This window comes from Sciurus vulgaris, assembly GCF_902686455.1.
Source record: "Sciurus vulgaris genome assembly, chromosome: 1".
Taxonomy (NCBI): Eukaryota; Metazoa; Chordata; class Mammalia; order Rodentia; family Sciuridae; genus Sciurus; species Sciurus vulgaris.
This window is the reverse complement of record NC_136461.1, coordinates 22,575,514-22,590,727: the sequence shown is the minus strand read 5'-3', so window position 1 is coordinate 22,590,727 and position 15,214 is coordinate 22,575,514. Positions and strand designations below refer to the sequence as shown.

At 53.1% G+C, this 15,214-nt stretch overlaps 1 long non-coding RNA gene across 1 annotated transcript; it reads right to left on the bottom strand.

Moving 5' to 3' along the window:
* Positions 1-11,032: 11,032 nt before the first annotated feature.
* On the bottom strand, positions 11,033-15,120 carry LOC306646672. Its single transcript, XR_013759937.1, has 2 exons — positions 14,823-15,120; positions 11,033-13,560 (listed from the first exon to the last, which is right to left on the bottom strand). It is a non-coding gene; the product is annotated as an uncharacterized lncRNA (long non-coding RNA).
* Between the last annotated feature and the right edge of the window lie 94 nt (positions 15,121-15,214).

Here is a 15,214-nt window from a genome sequence, read left to right as displayed (position 1 = left end):
AGGTGGGCTCTTTAGTGCCCCCTGGTGGACAATCTGGCGCATGCCTCCATCAGCTCCCAGAAGAGAATTGGGAGTAACCCCTCCTCCCGCCTTTACCCAAGGCCCTGGGTGTGTGGAGAAGACACACACACACCCAGGAGCCTCAGGTCCCCAAAAGGAAGAGGAGGTTCCTTGAAGGTCTGGTGGGCCAGGAGGACACCCAGGCTCCGGCTTTGCCACGCATTCTGTCTCTCCTTTCTCTGAGTCTCAGTTTCCCTATCTCTAAGAATGAGTCAGGAGGCCAGGGGTGTGGCTCAGTGGTAGGTGCTTGTGTGAGGACCTTTTTCAGAGCATTAATGAGCTTTGTGAGCTTAGGCAAGTCCCTGCCCTTTCACTGGGCCTCAATTTTTCCATCTGCACAAATCGATGGGATCAAATGGCTTGATGACCCCTTTAGATCTGACATTCAGGAATCCAAGGGAGAGAGATAAATTTGGGGGGATTGAGAGGAGGTATAAAGCCCAGCACGGAAGCACATATCTGTAATCACAGTGACTCTGGAGGCTGAGAAAGGAGGATCACAAGTTCAAAGTCAGCGTCAGCAACTAAGTGTGACCCTCAGGGACTCAGAGAGATCCAGTCTCAATATAAAAGGTAAAAAGGACGGGTGGTAAAGTGCCCCTGGGTTCAACCCCTAATACAAAAAAGAAAAAAAAAAAAAAAAAAAGCGGTGGGGGGTAAATGGACCTTAAGAAGAGTTGCTTCTGCTTTTGAACCCAGAGTGCTTTACCACTGAGCCGCATCCCCAGCCCTTTTTAATTTTTGAGGCAGGATCTCACTAAGTTGCTTGGCCCAAGAATAGTTTCTTGAAGGAAGGACCCAGTCAAAATCATGTCCCAGAACAAATAGGAACGAGAATGCATTCCACTTTTTAAATTTGACACATTTATTGAGAACCTGCTCAGTGCCCAGCTATGATGTATGTGGTCGTACAATAGCATACAAGACAGACACAGTCCCTGTCCTTGAAGAACTTATAGCCTAGTCCAGGTCACTGATGAATGCACAAACATTCACATTCTAGACTGAACGAGTCTGGACAGGAATGCGGACACCTCAGCCATACTACTGTTGGAAGGCCAGGTATCGGGAGGTGACAGGTGAGCAGGGTCTGAAGCAGACAGGGGTATAAAAGACACTGAATTTTTTTTTTTTTTTAAACAAGCAGTTTTTCCCTTCTGTCAATCCTAGTGAAAGTTCTTACTTTTGGTGGGACAGTGGACACACAAATTGTGATAAGGACGGAAAAATCTAAGGAACGAGTCCTGCTCCCCTGGGCGTCATACGAACAGAGGCAACTAATGACTGTGATAAGTGGGGTGGGTCTCGGACAGAGTGGGGACAGAGAGGAGCAGAAGCCAAGGGTCAGCCACACCATGTCTGTTGAGCACTTAATAACAAAACCACCTCATTTTTTGACCTGGAGATCTGATTAGCCTGCGTGGATCAGTAGGCGTTCCTGGACACTGGAGGGGCAGGGCCTTGCAAGATACAGACCTAGCCTCCGGGCCACACCTGGTGGGGAGGAGCCACTTTCTGGGAGGGAGGCTGGGGCCTGGCTGAGCAGGCTCCAAGGTCGGAGTGATTAAACTAGGTCATGAGTGAGGCCTGTTGGTAGGTGAGTTTTCTGTCAATTCCTGCCCCTGAGAAAGTACTTAGACTGGGTAACAGGCCACTAGGTGGACTGTCCACTATTTGACTAAAACACTGTTGTCAGGGAAAATGCTTCATTACATATTTGACGATTTTGTTTGTAAAGATGTAGAAAGTAATATGTCTCTTGCACGCCATCTTACAAATACTGAGATTGTTTATTATTATTTTATTATTATCATTATTATTATGACCACTGACTGAGCCACATCCCCAGCACTTCTTCTTCTTTTTTTTTTTTTTTATGTTGAAACAGGGTCCCATTAAATTGCTGAGACTAGCCTCAAACTTGCCATCCTCCTGCCTCAGCCTCCAGATTGCTGGGATTACAGGTGTGCACCACCCTGCCCAGCTCAAATACTGAGATTGTAGTAACAAAAAAATCACCTCTGCTTCTCGGGTCTGGTGGCCAACCTGGGACTCTGGTGTCATCCATGGATCCTCATCCGGGCGATGCTGCTTCCTAACCAGCTTTTTTTTCTTCATTTCACAAGAGACCCTGTACTCTTCAGAGGCAGGTCCTGGAACCACGGGGTCCTGGAATGGACAACTTACAGAGCACGCCACCCGGCGTGGACAGCCTGGGCTCACATCCCGGCTCCGTGTCACACAGGGACTTCTGAGATCCTGGGCAAACGACTTAACGTTTCTTTGCCTCAGTTATCTGTAAGATGAGGATGAAAGAGTTTCTACCTCCTAGGGGCGTGAGGGTTAAATGCCATGCCTAGCGCCTGTTGAACACCCACCACATGCCAGGCCCTGTTCTGACGCCACCGTCCACCCCAGCCCACCCCAGCCCACAGGGAGGCTGCAGCAGGGGGAGGGAAGAGCATGTGGTGGCCCAGATGAGGTGGAGGGGTGAGGGCGCTGTGCCCACCTGACTGGGAAGCTCTGGAGGGTGAGGCCACCCCAGGCTGCTGTGCGTCCGCGGGGAGGGGCTGGTGTCCCCAGAGGTGGGGGCTGGGGCGTGGACGTTTGGCTCTGGGTCAGCGTGCACTCTGGCAGGATCGTGTTGGGGGGACTTTGCATCCCTGCAGACATGACTGTAATGAACCAAAACTCTTTTGAGAAAGTGTTGCTGGAAGCTCGGTCCTTGTCCCCGATGCCAATCCAAAAAACGAGGACGCGGTTTTGAGAAAAAGGAAAAAGGTTTATTGCTTGCTTCACTAGCGAAGGAGAGACAGAGAACTCCCGTCCCAAAGGCTGCGTTCTGCCCATCAGCAGGAACAGGAGGTTTTTAAAGAGGTGATTCAGAGAAAATGAAATTAGGGAGGTGAGAACAGGAAGAAGATCAGGAAAAAGAAGATCAGGGAGGAGAAGTTAGGAAAAGAAAATCAGGGAAACGATCAGGGAGAAGGTCAGGGAAAAGGTTGGGAAAAAGAAAAACACCACATAAGTTTCTAAGCGACAAGGGATGTAGCCAAAGCATCAAGTGAACCTCAGACACAAGAGGACTGTTCTGAAATCCAAGGTTATTGGGCCGCTCCAGATGCCAGTCAGAAAACCCACACCCCGCCAGCGGCAGGGCTATGTAGCGGTCGGAAAGATGTCCCCCAGGGGAGAATAAGAGCATTTTTTATAAGTTTGGGGGAAGAAAAACACCATTTCCTACACTATTTGACTCAGAGGACAGGATAAACCAAAGCAGGGAAAGCAGGTCCCTGTGGAGAAGCCATGGTCAGGAGTAACAGTCCAGGAGGATTACCCGCAAGCCATGCTGTGGCCCTGGTGGCCACCACGGTGGACATAAGTCAATCCTTTTTTAAAAAATTATATGTATATATATGTCTTTTTTAGTTGTTGATGGACTTTTATTCATTTATTTTATGTAGTGTTGAGAATCAAACCCAGTACCTCACACATGCCAGGCAAGTGCTCGACCCACTGAGCCACAACCCCAGCCTCTAAGTCAATCTTGATTTAGGATTTCAAGGTCCTTTGTTGATTTCCCCTTTCTTAATCCCTCCCACCCACCACCCCCTGCAGCTTTGTCATGAAGTTTCTGAGAACTTCCCTTTACCAGCGGTTAGGAGTAGGCGTGACACCAGCCTAGCTGCCCAGCAGAGTCCTGTTGTGTCCGTCCGTCTGTCCAGCAGCTAGCCCTGCGCAGGGGGTACATGTACATGCTTGGGAGTGGGGTGGGCTTCATGTGTGCCTGTGCGCGCCTGAAGTTTCTTCCTCTGGACTTGGGGACCGTCAGCCCTCGCCTCTGAAGGAATTCTGGGAACTCCAAGGCAACCCCCACTCCCCACTCCACACACAGGGGGAACCTCTGCTTTCAGCCCAACCTCATGTCCCACATCAGAAGGGCAACAGTCATGATTTTGGACCTGACTGTCCCCAACTCATTCTGAGACCCTGGACAACTGGTGTATCCCCTGGGTCTCAGTTTCCCCACCTATAAAACAAAAAAGTTGGATATTATGACTTTTTTTTTTTTTGTAGCGGGGTTGAACCCAGGGCTGCTTTACCATGAGTGCCCTCTTTATTACTGATTTTGAGACACGCTCTTACTAAGTTTCTGAGGCTCTTGCCAAGTTGCTGAGGCTGGCCTTAATAAACTCACAATCCTCCTGCCTCAGCCTCCAGAGTCACTGGGATTACAGGGGAGTACCACTGAATCCAGCTTATTGTATATTATGACTCCGCAGGTTCAGCACGTCAGCACCTGTGTCTTGCCTGACTCTTGGTCTGTCTTTGACAGCTACTCCTGGTTCTGCACAGTGGGACCCTGGCTCTGACCCTAAGCCAGCTGCAGGTCCCTGCACCAGTCCTGACTCCAGATGTAGCCACTGACTCCTAGATTTGGGAGAATCCAGTCCCACGAGATGAATAGGTTAAGCGTGGCCCCGAGAGGGGACAACACACGCCAACTCGGTGGCAGAGCCAGATTCAATTGAACTTCCCTGGCAACCCTCCCCCCCGGCTTTGGCTGCTGTGGCCACCATTGCTGGTTCTGAACTACGAGCAAGATTGTCTCTCATAGGAAACCAGCAGTCTCTGCCCTGTCCCCCACCCCTGTCCTTCTGCCAGTCACAAATGACAAAGGGCTTGAGAATATCAACACATTCATCCCTCACTGTACAGATGGGGAAACTGAGACCCAGAGAGGAATAGCAGGTGATCAGATCACTAAGCCAGGTGGTACCAGGAACCTCCTGACTCCAAATCCCGTGCCCCCTCCCCACCTCCCGTCCCCTTACTCAGGACTCCAATCCCTGCTAAGCACCAAGAGGCCCCGCAGTGTGAGGGCTTTTCTCTGGCATCCCTCCCTGAGCCCAGGACCCAGGGCGAGGGCAGTCTCATAAGTGGGCGGGTGGGGCAGGCAGTGATGCTGGCCCCCAAGGATGGACGCGCAAGCACAAGAAGGGTATTGTTTGCTCTTTGCCCAAGCTGCCTGGACCCTCCCTCCCCGTCCAGGCTGTAAAGGAACATACTGAGGCGGGGCGCGGGGAGAGGGCCAGCCAGCTTGCTGGGTTGCTTGGGAGGGGCATCCAGGCCTGCTGGAGGAGCAGAGATAGGAGCTCTGTTCAGTCACTTTCTTTTCCCTCTTGGTACTCAGGGTCAAACCCAGGGCCTTGCGCAGAGTAGACGGGTGCTCGACCACTGCGCTACATCCCCTGAGACCTTATTTTTTTTGAGACAGGCCTGTTTTTGTATTTTTGGTACTGGGAACTGAACTCAGGGCACCTTACCACTGAGCCACACCCCTGGCCCTTTTTACTTTTTGAGAATCTCACTAAGTTGTTGAGGATCTCACCAAATTGCTGAGGCTGGCCTCAAATTTGTGATCCTCCTGCCCCAGTCTCCCAAGTCACTGGGATTGCAGGCCTGTGCCCCTATGACCAATTGATTCCGCCATCTTTAGATCGGCCTACTCAAGCCCCCAGGACAACACAAGGAGGGTCCAGGTCCCTTATCAGCTTCCATGAGGGCAGGACTTTTATTTGTTTTATCTCCTAAACTTCCACCAAAGAATTTGAAGGTAGGATTCTCTGATGTAAAAATAGCTCTGAAACCACAACCCCAGGAGATATTCAGATGGGGAGACAGCTCCAGAGAGCAAGTGGCTTGTCCAAGGGGAGCCTTGCCTTGTCTCCTACCTCCTGGTTGCATTTCCTTCCCTCAGCTCTTCCCCTAAGCAGAGGCCGGGAGGCCGTTCCTGAGAGCCCAGCGGACGGATGAATCTGGGGTTCAATCCACAGACTCTGAAGGCAGACCTCTGCAGTGGGGACTTTGCTGTGCCTTGGAAGGGTCAGAAATGAGCAAGGTGGAGGGGCTGCCTCAGCAAGAGCCCTATCTGACGGAGAGCAGGTCCCTCCATCGCTTACTTGGACGCCTCCCCTTCACCTTAAGCTCTCCACCAGCACCCAGGAGTCCCAGTCTTATCTCTTTTCCCTGAGGTTGCTGTTCTCCTCTCTCCTCCTTCACCCTGGGCTCTTCTATCCCTCTCACATGATCCTCATCTTATTTGGCCACTGCAGCCTGGGGGAACAAATTAGGTCTAAGACGGGAGGGGGCAGGACAAGCAGGTGGGGCTCAGGACCCAGCTGCAATGCTGCTTCTTCCCAGGAGAGGGCACACTGCCACCTGTGGCGGACACACCCCTCCGAGGTCCAATTCCAGAGCCAGTACCGACATCTGAGATTCCCAGCCACCTGGTGGGAAGACCACGGTCCAGAGAGGGCCAGTAGTGGCTGGAGGCCTGAGGTTACATGCAGCTCTGCCTGAACTCTGCTTCCAGTGACCTTGACTCACAAGTGGCCACCTCGGCTCCCTCGACACCTGTCCTGGTCCTGGGAGATCTGCTGTCTGGTGAACAGGATGGGGGAAGGGGCTCCAGGCTGGGCCTCTGAAGCTCCTGGATCCAAGGGTATCATTTCTTAGGCTACCCATTCTTGAACCCCCCAAAATCAGCCTTCCTCTCTCCCCCAGGATCCCTTCGCCCTGCTCCCAACTTTTTCTACTTCAGCTAAACCATGGGGTTTGAGGGAAGGGGCTAAGGGACACAGTTCCTAGACCTGGCTGCCCTCCCCAGACATCTGGCCCCGTGTGGGTGTGGACACTCTGACAACACCATCCTAGAAACCCCTTCTATTTTTTTTTTTTTTTTGTACTGGAGATTAAACCCAGGGGCATATTACCACCAAGTGACATCCCCAGCCCTTTTTAGTTTTGACTTTGAGACAGAGGCTTGCTAAATTGCTGAGGCTGTCCTTGAACTTGCCGTCCTCCTGCCCATCCTCCTGAGTCACTGAGATTACAGGTGCGTACCACCGAACCTGGCAGAAACCCCCTTCCCTTAGAAACAGAAAACTGCTCTGGGCCAAACTGTCCCAGGCTCTCCTCCAGGCACTTGAGTTAGCTTACTGCACCCTCAGTGAGGCGCCTGGGGCACAGAGAGCATCAGTCATTTTCCTGCCCTGCTGGTAAGTGCCAAGGCAGGACCTGAACTTCCAACCACCGTGTCAGAGACCTCCAGTCCCCTGACAGCTATGTTTTCCTTTTTATAAAGTCAAAAAAATCAACCCAGAATGTGGTGGTTTCCCCAGTCTCTCTTGTGCAAGACCTTAATGTGTGGCCACCATGGCCAAGAGAGAAGAGATGTCCCTGGCTGCCAGGTCACAACTTCAATTAGGAAGTCTTTTCCCCTTCCTGCTGGCTGCATGTGGGCGTGGGCGTGGGTGTGGCCAGGCCTTGGGGACTGTGCAGACTGGCGTGCCTGCCCCCACACCTAGGTGATCTCGCCTGCCCAAGCCCCCAATGACTTTCTTCTTTTTTATTTTATGTACTTTTATTTATTTATTTTTGGCAGTTCTGGAGATGGAACCCAGGGCCTCGTACATACTAGGCGAGCATTTTATTACTGAACTACAGACTCTCTTTTTCTTTGTTGTTTTTTTCGTACCATGTATTCAACCCAGAGATGCTTACCCACTGAACCACATCCCCAGCGCCACCTCCTATTTTTTTTTTTTGGTATTTTATTTAGAGACAGGGCCTCACTGAGCTGCTTAGTGCCTAAGTTGCTGAGGCCGACTTTGAATTCACAATCCTCCTGCCTCAGCCTCCTGAGCTGCTGGGATTACAGGTGTGCGCGAAGACCGGTTCTTTTTCTTTTGAGACCCCTTCTTAAGTTGCTGGGGCTGGCTTGAACTTGTGATTCTCCTGCCTCAGCCTCAATGATTCTTGCTTGCCTTCAGAAAAAAAGGCCAGGCTTCTCTGTGATGGAAGACCTCTCCCTGTCTGGCCCTACACTGTCTTTTGGATCTCCTCACTTGCCATTTTTATCCCCTGCCCTCCCCGGAGACCAATCATGGAGAAAGGCATCTCTTCCTTCTGCTATTCCTTCTCCCTCGGCCTTCCCAATTCTTCTTCCACCCCTAGCGACAGACTCCTTGTGTCTTTCAAGACACAGCCCAAGACCTCCTCCCGCGGGGAGCCTCTCCTGACCGTCCTGGGAGGGTGAGCAGCTTCTCTGGTCTTCCAAGGTGCAGGGTCCACAGCCCTGTTAGCCCAGGCTGTTTGTCCTGTCACGGCCCCTAGAGGTGTCTGCCTGTCCCATCTCCCTCTGAGGGAGGAAACCAAGTCTAGGTCTTCTGTGGGTTGTTGTACCTAGTATGGCACCAAGCCAGTGGCAGTCAAGTTCAATGAGCACTTGGGAGAGACAGAGAGAGAGAGAGAGAGGGAGAGAGAGAGAGAGAAATGAGTGTGTGAATGGCCTGACTTGGCTGGAGGCCCAGGCCAAGGAGACAGGGAGAACATCTAGAAATAGCCCCAGACCAGGCCTGATGCCAGGTAAACGGACTGCGTGAGAAGGTGGGCCCGGGACAGGCTGGTGCAGTCACGGGACTGGGGATTGGGCAGGCAGTGGCCCTGTTGCCTGGGCTCCTGGTCCTCTGGGTCTGTTAGCCAAAGTAGACGGGCCCTGCCTGACTGTTGGCAGGCGGTCCTGCTCTCAGACCTCAGTGACCCCAGTGACTAGTGAGTATTTTGGGCTGGGGCTGAGCATCACCTGTTCCCTTGGCCCCACTTGTAGGGCAAAGGGGAGCCTGCCAGCCTACCCACTGATGAGGGTGCAGGTTGAAGGCAGGGACACTGGAAAAATGTGTCCTCTTTCCAGTCAGCTCCACATCACCCTCTGTCCCACTCGGAGAGTCCCTTCTGAACCACTGAGTACCAGTGTGTGGAGGACTGAAGAGATCACCTGGCCTTGCCCCCCCCAAGGGAGCACTAAAGGAGGGCCCTGCCGAGGCCAGAGTGCCAGCAGGGTGAGGACTCCCACGGGGGACGCTGGGGGAGCTGCGCTCAGCCACACAGCCTCCAGAGCCTGTTCTCGTCTGTAAGCTGGGGACAGGTCCAAGAGCACCTGACCACAAGGTCGTTATCAGGATCACAAGAATTGAAAGACAGAGGCTGCTGAACCCAGCACTGGCCTGTCAGAGTCAGCGATCATGGTGGCCAGGGAAATTGACCAGCAGCTGCCGTGGTCCAGGCCTGGCCTCCCTTCAGCCCTCCTGGTCCTTAAAGTGAGCTCCTTCCCCTTGCCACCTAGTGTCTTGGCTAACTATGAAGCCCAAGCATGCTGCCCCACGGACCTCGACACGACCCTCAAGACCCCAGGAAAGCCCACACCAGGCCAGGCCGACAGCCCGGCTCCACACCTGCTTCCTGGAACAATTCTGGCCCCAACTCCTGAGTCAAGGTCCATTCCTCACTGGCCCCCTGCTGTGGCTTGCCAGCTCGCCTCACCCAGGGACGCACAGCAGTCACCTGTCCTCACCAACAAGGCTCATCGGGCCTCCTGGAACAGCCTGCATCCTTCCAGAATCTTGGGCAAGCTGTTCCTGAACAGAATGCACTCTGAGGTGTGACCACTGGGCCACCTGTCTGGTGCCAGGAGGGGGGACAGAGTCATCGTGGGGGATGAGAGTGGAGGCCAGGCCACATGGCACAGGGGCACGTGAGGTGCTGCTAGTGTAGCATTAGGTCTACCTTTCTAATTATAGTTTACTTCATCCAATATTAGAGGTTATTTAGATTTTTGCCAAAGCAAATTTTCACTTGAAGAGGAAACTAGTCAGTTCCAAGTCTGGGACCTGATTACATTACTTCCTGGAAACAGCTCTGTCCCCAAAGAAAGCTGCCTTTGAGATACAGGCTACACCAAGCACCCAGAAGTCCAGTTCTCACCCAGGAGAATGTGGGATCCCACCACACACTGGAAATGGCCCAGTGTCCTGGCCCTGGGTGGAGTAAAGAGGTCAGGAGAGCGGATCCTTTGCAGGAGGAGAGCTGAGAGTAGTGGGGGTGGGGGCAGAATTTTCAGAGACAACCATGAGGAGGACAGTGGCTTTCTTTGCTCTGGAGAGACTGTTCATCCACCACCAGACAAATACTTGCTAGGCCCTGTGCACAGCGGAGAGCAGCAGAGCTCTCTAACCCTAGAAGGGCCTCCAGTGTAACAGCAAAGACATACTCTGACCACATCGAAGCAGGGTAAGTGTCCAGACAGGGCAATGAAGACACCCAGAGACAGGACAGTTAAGCAAACAGTAGAAAAAATGTGTAGAGTTAACAAGGGACAAGGCAGGAAAAGAACTGTAGGCAGGCCAGGCATGGTGGCGCATGCCTGTTGTAGTCCCAGTGACTCAGGAGGCTGAGGCAGGAGGATTGCAAGTTTGAGGCCAGCCTCAGCAATTTAGCAAGACCCTAAGAAACTTACTGAGACCCTGTTTCTAAATAAAAAGAGCTGGGATGTGGCTCAGTAAGAGGGAAGCATACGTCCCCTGGAAGGTACCAAAGATCAGAATGAAAGAATAAACACTTAAAAAAAAGAGTCCAAAGGCTGCAGCATGAGAGCCTAAAGAGGCAGGCAGGGGTTACCAGGGGCTGTACAAAGGGAAGCTTGCTTGTCTTCTCAGAGTCCTTGGGAGGCCAGCTAGGCGGGGACCCTGTGTTGGCTTTTATTTTTTTCTTTCTATATGTTTTATTGGTGTGTCATAGTTGTACCTAATGATGGGGTCAATTGTCACATATTCAGACATGCACACAAGATAACAATATAATTTGGCCAGTATCCTGGTGTTTTTGACAGAGGAATAAACTGACACTCAGGGAGGTCATGACTTGCTCAAGGTCACCCAGCTGGTATATAAGTAACAAAGGCAAGTAACAGGTGAGTCTCTCCAGAGAACCTAAAGCTGGAGAGGTAGCCAGATGCACTCACCCACTCGCTCATTCTCTCACTCACTCATTCTTCATTATTCAGAACCCAACTATCTGCCAGGTGCTCTTTCTGAAACAGGATTTCAGTAACAAGTCAACAGAACAGGTGAGACCAGGCTAAAGAGGCTGGGCTTTATTCTGTCAGTAACAGACAGAGCAGCTGGTTAGGGCTGGGGGAAGCTCAGTGGTAAGTGCTCGCCAAGCACAGGCAAGGCCCTGGGTTCAATCCCCAGCACTGCAAAAAGAAATAAAACCACTGGTTCCGGGAAGGTTGCCCCTCCCAGCTCCTGAGCGGCCCCTCCCCCTGGGGCTGCAGGGCCTTTGTCCCCTTCTAGGAGCAGGCCGCCTGCCTGGGGCAGCAGTTTCTCAGAAGCGAGCCAGTGTTGAGTACACCTGTGGGTGCTGGCGTGTTTGTCCTCTCAGACCCACCCCACAGCCACTCCTGAGGCTGATTTCCTGGAAACAGGTCTGTCCCCAAAGAAAGCTGCCTTTGAGACACAGGTTACAACAGGCATCCAGAAGTCCAGTTCTCACCTGGCAGAATTTGGAGAACAAGGAAGCAGATTTCCTAGTGGCAGAAGGAACACTTGCCTCCACCCCCTGTGGCTGCAGTCCCTCTAAACTGTGAGGGAGGCAGGGGCCGCAGCTTTCCTGTTTACCCGATCCCCCAAGCCCAGCATAGGGCCTGGCCTCAGGGGGAGGACAATTAAGAGTAGTATGGTGGACAGGTTATTTAAAGGGACAGAAAGGGAGGGAGGAGGGAACTTATCTGCAGTATCTAATGCCTACTCCATGACCTCAGAACAAGTTAGCCAAACACTTGGAACCTTCCTTTTGACTCAGGGTCTCAAAAGGACTTGGCTCATTCAACCGTCCTGGGGAGGAACCCTGGAAGGGAGAGAGAAAAAGGAATTACTGTTTGTTGAATATTCGTTTTAGGTTTTCCATTTATTCTCTCTTTTAAACCTGTGACAACCCCAAGAAATTGAGGACCTTGCTGCATTTGAGGGATTCAGAGATTCAGAAGGGGACAGAGCTTGCAGAACTGCAGTTCTCTAGCTAGTAACTGACAGGCCTGGGATTCAGAACCCAGGCCTCTAAGTTGTGGAGCCTGGCCTCAAACTTGTGATCTCCCTGCCTCAGTCTCCGAGTAGCAGGGATTAGATGAGGATGCCACCACGGTGCCCTGCTTGAAAGAGGCCTCTTTCTAAGCAGAATGCTTCTGATATTCAAAGTACCGAGGGAGAAGCATGGAGGGTGTGGAACAAAGGGTTATCAAAACCCCATGATTCCATGGTAGGCAGAGACTGAGAGCTCTACCATTACCAGAAAAAGAGAAAAAGTCCCAGTTGCGGGTATTAGAGGCGGCAAGGGGGCAAGGTGGAGATGGTCAGCATCCACTGACGTAGGTCCTGGGGGGGCAAAAGAAGGATCTCCACATGCCCGCGTCAGCAGGCCCTTCAGCTCTGCTTCTTTGGCTCCACCTCCAAACCTTTCCCAGGCCAGCAGCACAGTCCTTAATGGAGGCACCCAGATGGCAAGGGAGGGTCCAGGAAAGAGCTGGAGATGCTGAGCAGGCCTCCCTCTCCCCTCCCCATGGCCCCATGGATCATGCGGCGTGCCGGCGCATCTCATTGGTCACTCCTGGTTACTCCTCTTCTCCATCCTCCCAGGCTGTGGTTGCCGTGGAAACAGAATGGTGACATCAGCGTAGGGAGAGGCCTGAAGAGATGCTGCTCTTGGCAAGCACTGGTTCTGCTGCCCGCCAGATGCTATAGCCACATCTGGATCTGCCAATAGCAAGAGGAGCAAGACAGGACGCACACACACCCCTCCCAAAACCGTAGTGAGCACAGGAGGGCAAGGAGGATGCAGGTACTCAGGGTGAGGAGGAGCGGATGCACATACTTAGGAGGCAGGATGAAAGGTTCCAGCGTGGGAGCCGCACCTAAAAAGCCATCAACTCAGGAAGCTGAACAGGGGATTCAAATTACAAAGCCCACCTGGGCAACTTACCCAGACCCCACAGAGAGGGCTGGGGATATGACTAGTGGTAGTGTACCCCTAGACCCAATTTCCAGTATCTAACATCGCACACTCACACACACACACACACACACACACACACACACACAGAAAGAGGATGAAAATCAGCAGAAGGAAGATGCGGTGTGACTTAGGAGTCAACTGTGGTGACACCGTGAGAGCACGGTAGTTAAAGCAGGGGTAGCTGATCTGGGGTTTGTCTAGAGTGACTCAAAACCCATGCTGAACCTCTTCTGTCCTTCACAGCTGCAGCTGTTTCTAGTCCTGACTCAGAATAAAGAACCAGGAAGCAAAGAAACCTGCCTTGGAAGACCCAGCAGGGGCGGGGCAAGGCTTCAGACTCAGGTGTCCTGCATCATTCATGGAGATAATAAAACCAGGCAACGGGAGTGAATGTCTATTGAAGGAACCATGCTTAGCATTTAAATGTGTTCTTCTACTTGATTCCCACATACCTCTGCTTCAAAGACAAAACTGAAATGCCAAGTGACTTCAGTGCATTGCTGAAGGCCACAGCCTAATACCCAGTGAAGTTAGGATGGGGACACACATCTTTCCACCAGCAATTGTCAACCCAGCTGCAGCTCTCCACCACTGCAATATAAAGATCACAAAGGGACACAGCTTGGGGACCTGGGTCTCAGGCCACTCGGTCCTTGAGAGTGGAGGCCCTGTGTCTAAAGGCTGTGTGGCCTTGAAGTCAGAAACCATCCTTACCCCCGCCTCCCCTGGCACCTGCTCTGGTAGTGAGGTCCCCAGGGCTCCATGTCTAGCCCTGAGGCCTGTCCCTGTAGCTTTGGCAAAAATGGGCCTCTGAGTCTTCTGGCACCTGGCTAGTCCAAAGGAACCAAGACCTTGGGAGAGGACTCTTCCTCTGGGCCTTCTTCCCAGAAGAGCCAGGGGAAGGGAAGAAGAGATTTCCCCATGGGAAACAGGCCCAGGGAGGAAGATCTGCCCCATTATAGGTGTGAGGCAGAGCCAGAAGGATCTCAGGGACCCCCCCTTGTCTACCGAGTTCCCTTCTGCAGGCTGGCGTTCACCCCTCCTGTGCAGGGCCATTCTGCTGGGAATTCTCTCAGACCTCTCTTCTCTAGTCCCTGAGCCCCCAGGTCAGGCTCAGCACAGGCCTCCCTGTCAAGTCACCACGCCAGCTGAGGGACTGTTCCTTAAGACTAACCACTTGAGCATGGGCCTGTTTCCCGTTGTCTCTCTCCACAGCAGTTCCCAGCACAAACCAAGTGTTTTAATAGCTGCTGGATTCATGAACGGGTTCCTCCGAGCTCCCATTGTTCACTCCTAACCAGGGAATGACAACACTTATTTCAAGGACTTTGTTTAAAAAAAAGTTCAGCAGCGATAATGTACTTGGAGCACTGAGAATGCAACAAACATCAATGCAAGGAGGGTCTTTTCATTACGAAAAGTGCTTTGTAAACTGTAAAGTGCCAAAACGACCGCGCAGTGGGCTCTTTGAAGGAGGTGCCAGTTCTAGGAGAAGGCAAGCCGGCTGGTGCCCAGGTCAGGGAGGGGTCCTTGGGCCTGACAGAATTTCTGAAGGAGGGTGAAGGGAACGACCTGAGCGACCTGAGCGCAAGCTCAGAGGTCAGGGGAAGGTGGGGAGCTGGTCCGCGGGAGGAAAGGCGCCACCCGGAGACATTCCGTAGGGAGGGGCAAGCACGTGCGGGGTGGGCACGGGGAAGGACGCAGGGGCAGCTCCATTGCAGACAGTGCCCCTGATGACGCCCCGAGCCCCCGCCCCGGGCAGTGGGAGGAGGATGCCAGGCTTGCCATCTGGGCTTCAGTGCACCGCGTATTTCCAATGACCTTGTCCGTTCCCCTGTGAGCTGGCTTCTCACCTATGAATTAAGGGCAAAGACGCTTGTGCCACAGAGTCAGCCACAGCTTTCCCCGCGGGGGTCACCAACCCAAGGGCGAGCTTCCCTTTCCTCTAGTCTCATCTCGGCCGCAGGGACGCGGGTGGAAGTGTCGGTGGCGTGCGCATTAGCTCGCGGCCGGGACCCAGCCGCTTCCTGCTCACATTCCGGAGAGCGCCCCGAAGCCAGGAGAAGGAGCAGGTGTTGCCAGCTCGGGCATGGGACTCCGCGGCCGGGCACCCGCGCTGACGCAAGCGAGCCCGGCGCCACCGGCCGGGCCCCTCCCCCTGAGCGGGTGGGGGATGGGCGCCCAGCCCCCGCGAGCGAGCGCTCGCCCCGGGCTTCCTATTTCGGGAGCCGGGGGGCGTGGGCCA